This window comes from Quercus suber, unplaced genomic scaffold (genome assembly GCF_002906115.3).
Source record: "Quercus suber isolate HL8 unplaced genomic scaffold, Cork oak 2.0 scaffold_57, whole genome shotgun sequence".
NCBI classification, from domain to species: domain Eukaryota; kingdom Viridiplantae; phylum Streptophyta; class Magnoliopsida; order Fagales; family Fagaceae; genus Quercus; species Quercus suber.
The window spans coordinates 255,290-261,050 of NW_027069522.1; the positions used below are offsets into that span (position 1 = coordinate 255,290).

At 30.1% G+C, this 5,761-nt stretch overlaps 1 non-coding gene across 1 annotated transcript; it reads right to left on the reverse strand.

The window, feature by feature from the left end:
• Window positions 1-23: 23 nt before the first annotated feature.
• Window positions 24-150, reverse strand: LOC112023909 (U6atac minor spliceosomal RNA). Its single transcript, XR_002884081.1, has one exon. It is a non-coding gene; the product is annotated as a U6atac minor spliceosomal RNA (small nuclear RNA).
• Between the last annotated feature and the right edge of the window lie 5,611 nt (window positions 151-5,761).

Sequence of the window (5,761 nt, forward strand, 5' to 3'; positions counted from 1 at the left end):
TAGAAAAGAAATGATAAAACAAGAGAAATTTTGGGTTACAGATCCACCGAAGTGGGAAGCCTTAACTGGGTGTGTGGTAACAGGTAAGTTCGAAGACCGTTCCCGTCCCTGTCAGAGGAGATGCCAACCGTCTTTCCTTTTTACGAACACAAAAAGAAAAAAAATGCATTTATTTGGACAAAATTTAGTTATAAAATTAATTGTAACATAAAACTACAACCTTATTTAATATCATTAATATTACTATCAGGGGCGGAGCCAGAAATTTTGATTTGAGGGGGCCAAGTTGTGATGCTAATATATTAGTTAAGACAAACCTTTACACACATAGTCACACACACACACATATATATAAATTAATTTACTAAGAGAATTTATCATCATCTAAATTTTATTGAGTATGTAAAAGTCATGTATTTATTCTATTAGACATGTACAAAAATTTATCATTTTCTACATAGTTTAATTTGTTAAATCTCTTAAATTATATAATTTTAATATAATTTCTCTTTCTTTTAAGAGCATTATTGAAATAACTCAAAATTTGGGGGGGCCAACTTCAATTTTTACATGCTACATTTTTTAAAATATAAATAATATACATACTCTAAATTAATTTTTTTTAAATTTTGGGGGGGCCTTGGCCCCCCCACCTTTGTGTGTGGCTCCGCCACTGATTACTATATATTTCGAAAATTTAACCGTTAGATTGCATGTTTTTTATACTCTTAATACATATGTCAAATTTTGTGATAATTGAATATTTTTTACTATATGATTTATAAGAATATATTTTATGCATAATTTTAAACTACAAAAACTTGCAATTTAAACAATTTATTGATGCCATAGTTATTGATATTTAATTTTCTAGAAATTTTGCAAGCATGTGAAATATAAGAAGAAAATGAAATTCAATGGTAGATTTGTCAAAATTCACCTACAATAAAAAGATATTGAATAAGGTTGTAATTTTATGTTATAACTAATTTTGTAACTAAACTTTATCTTTTACTCTATTCAAAAACATGAATATTATAATGCACGAGTATGTTGGGGTGTATGGAAATGGAATGTGTGGTATGATCATACAAATCTTCTAACAGATAAATTAAATTTTTATTTGAATTATGCACAACCATGGTTGAGTGTATTTGTCAAATTATGATTACAAGTTCCTAAGATTCATATCAAGAAAGGGCAATCACTGTATACTAGACTAACCCTCGATTGACTGAGATTACTCTATCAATTGTCTCTTCACCACTTGATTGAGACACAAAATGCCTAATTTTTAATCAGTACCATTAAGTCAGGTACAAAATTGGTAATCGTAACTTGCATGCTAAACTATAAAAGAGCATATAAGAGTCAGTTGATGATGAGGTTAGAGAGTATGTTGTTCATCTAAGAAGGAAAAAAAAAAATCACAAAACCTTTCTTTTCACCATAACCTATGAATTCAAATATACAATCTCAAGACAATGTTTTCTATTGGTGATCAAGGTTGAAAACACAAATCCTTTCCTATTCATTACAACAGAGAAGAAATCTTCAAGGCAAACCTTGAATTCAAGCAATTCGTTGGAGAATTTCATGATAGAAGAGTTCAAACAGCTTGGAGCAGATTGTGGTATCATATCTGTAAGTATTTACTGGGTAGCAATTAGGGAAATAGGTATTTCTCAATTATAATGCTTCAATTCTAAATAGTGCAATATTCCTTGGGGTTAAAGTTAACTTCTAGAGTGTTTTTTTTTCCTATTGGATGCTTCCATTAAGTGTTTTTTTTTTTTTCTCAATTAAGTTTTTTTTTTTCACATATGTTATTTACTTTAGGTAAAACCTAGATACAATACCTTAGGTATTGTACATTAGGTATTCAAACAGATAACTCCATTGAATTTAATTATCCTTTGACAAGATAATATTTTTTATGTTTTATTGGTCAATGGAATCAAGTGTTTGAAATTAATTGGAGAACTTTACCAGTTAGCTTAACTAGTAAAGTCTCTGATGGTTGAATAAAAAATTTGGGGTTGAATTCTCACTTATACCAAAAACCGATTGATGTCTTAGTCTGATGATAAAGAGCTATCATCAAGAGTGGAAGCCATAAATTGAAACTCTCTAAAAAAAAATTATTATTCATTTACTTTATGCTTTATTGCTTTATTTAGTGATTTCTTATTGGAAAATGTTAACGGATACCCTTAGAGCAATGGTTAACAATCCATTTAAAGAAAGTTTTATGGGGGGAAAAAAATAATTAATATTTTGACAGTTTTTTTAATTTCCCGTAAAAGTGGTGTCAAAACTTTCCTAAAATGGATTGTTAACCATTGCCCAAAGGGCACTCGTCAACATGACCCTTATTTATGGTAATTAACCAGTAATCGAACCGACTTACATAATTGGTTAATGCGAAAAGTTAATTAATTCCACTTAAAATCGACAAAATGGTCTAAATTGTCTTTTCAACTTCAAACTTCTATAATATGGGTGTTACATTTGAGAACTTATTTAGGGTGTGTTTGGATACCGCTTATTTTGCTGAAATTGAAAAAGTATTGCTGAAAATACTGTAGATAAAGATAAAAATTAGTTGAAATAGTGAGGCTTATGAATAGTACCAAAAAGTGCAGTGGGGCCATAAATAATAGCAAAAATAAGCTGAATAGTGAAATAATTTTAATTTTTAAGTGTAATTCAAACACACACTTATTATCAACTCATACTCATACCTAGCAAAAGTTGCATATATGAAAATTCCACCTTTTAATATTCCTCTTACAAAAGAGTAATTATAAGACAATGGTAGAGACACGATATTTTTCAAAACTTATTAAGGGAAAAATTGTGATTATAGTACCTAGTGTTACTTTAAAATAACTTATATATATATATATATGAATCTATCATTAATATAATTTTTATTATTATATACTAATCATAATAAGCTATGTCAACAATTATAAATAATAATAATAATAATAATAATAAATTGTTTCTAATTTTATTGTTATATGATTCTTATATCAATCGGGAACCATTATGATTGATTTTATTAATTTTAATTATATATGTGTATATATAAACTCCTTTGCCTCATCTCTGCACCATTAGAGGTGTCAATTCGGATTAACGTGTCGAATTCATGTCATATCAAGGTAAGAGTATTTGTCTAAATGACTCAACCTGAACTCGACCCATTTAATAATCGTGTCATGATTTTTCAACCCTAACCCGACTTATTAATAAAGCGGGTTGACCTGAGCTAACTCACTTGACACACTTAATAAATAGATCATGTTAAGTTAATACGAATGTGACACAACTCATTTCAACTTACTTAATAATATAACATCTAACTAGAAATTTTTTTTTTAACATCCCAAAAGTAGTGTATATATTTCAAGTCTTCAACCCACATTGAAAATAATATAGTTCAACAAACATATAACATCCATCTAGAAATAAGTTCTTTACAAAAATATAAGAAGATTTAGAGATTTAGGGTTTAGAGATCTAGGGTTTGTAAAGTTTCAATTTCCAATTATATCTCTTGTAAGTTTTTGTAATTACTTACTTTTCTTTTTAAGTTTAAAATATAGATTGGATATAAAAGGTATTTAACAAACTAAAATAAAATGAATATTTATTTTGTTATACGAGTTAAACTGGTTATGTTAAATAGGTCATTTTGGGTTGACACAAATAAATTAGCGTGTCAAACGTGTCTATTGTGGGTCATGCGAGTTAACCCGCTTATAACTTGTTTCTTATCATGTCGCTTTTAAGTCGACCCGTTTATGACCCAAACCCGCTAAAGCTCAACCCTAACCTGCAAAAACCCGTGTCGAATTCATGTCGAGTTCGCGGGTTGAGTCGAACATTGACACCCCTCACCATAGACTGAAATTATATATGTAAAATATAAATTATGGTAAATGTCACAAATGGACAGGTTTCCGTGGAATAAATACATCCTAGGTTATTTTTATCCAAAAATATTTATATACTAGGTTATTGTGTACAGCTTCATAATCCATTGGGCTTTTTTGGAGCAGGCCAGGCCAGATCTATTCATTAGTTCGGTATGGAGTAAACATGTTTGGGCTAGACAGGGCCCATCCGGACCTATTGGTTATTGTGTACAGCTTCATAATCCATTGGGCTTTTATGGAGCAGGCCAGGCCAGATCTATTCATTAGTTGGGTAGTGGAGTAAACATGTTTGGGCTGGACAGGGCCCATCTGGACCTATTTAAGAAACATAGGTACCGATGCCCAACGTATCCATTTCTCGTAGCTAATTAATTAATTATTGGGCTCCAAATTGGAACGGAACTTTACAATTTTTTTTTTTTTTTTTTTTTTTTTTGGGAGAATCTACTTTACAAGCCCAGTAAGTAGTAACGCACACAGTGCCCCCAAAAAAAAAAAAAAAAAAAATCCGGTTCCAATTTTATTGGACATCCCTAAGCAAACAATCACTTGAACCACTTTCTCCCAAAAAAAAAAAAAAGATGCTACGTTTACAACAATTTTACAACATTTTTACAACAAATCACAGGTGGTTAGTTATTATTAGTTCAAATTTGAAACTAACACTAAGATTACTTTTTTTTTTGTCTCAACAATAACAACCAGTAACAACCTGCCACTTAGGATTTGTTGTAAAAATGTTGTAAAAATATTGTAAACATATCATTTCTCAAAAAAAAAAACTTGAACCAATAGTCTATTCACTATTGCCTCCTGAGAAAAATTTACCATCTCCATTTAAAATAACATGATATTATGTATATTATTAAATAAAAAATAAAAAAATAAAATTTAATCATGAAATAGACATTTATCAGCTGTGAACCAAGAGTTGATAATAATGCAAATAATTCAGAAATATGTGAACCAATAATGTTTGTGAATGATACAAATGTGGACGCCACGTATTACTACTTGGTGAACATTTTAGGGAGGGAAGAGTTGCCCAATGTAAAGATATGCACAAAAATAAGAAATAATTGCATCCTTTGTGGTGTGACTAATGTCCATGTCTGTAGTTTAAATTATACCCCCGCCCCGCACCGCCCTGCCCCACTATCGACCTATCTCAAAAGAAAGAAGAACAATGCCTCAAACACGAAGTTATTATTTTGTGTAACGATTACATGCAATGGTCCTCTCACATGAGTTATTACAAAAGAATCACTAGTGCCCATTGTATCTGACGAGAAAACATATAGCAGCATATATAGGCCAGTACAGGGTGGCATTAAGTTTTTTACAAAAGGAAACCTGCAATTATACTGTACTACCTGTAACACTGGATGCCACAATTTTGAACATTTAAAGTGTGAACCAGGTATATGCTCTTTTATCATGGGAAAATTAATTGAACATTCTTATTTTTTGGTTCACGTTATCATTCAATTTAATGTCTATAGGAATTCAAACAAATTTACTACGTTTTACTAGAAGATAATATACCATATTTCTAGTTTTATTACTTGAACGTAGTCTTTTCAGGATTCAGATTCTCAAGAGTTGTTAGGATAACTCTATCGTAGATTAGTTTCTAAAACCTCATTTATCTGTTTTGAAATTATAGTTTGATTAGATTTTCCACCTCATTAATGATTTGCTTAGATACTAATATTGATGATGTGACAAATCCGATCCTCTAATTTTAAATGGATGTTAAATTAGATACAAATAAGCATTCTTTGATTCAAAGAAGATAGCATAACCCAACTAAA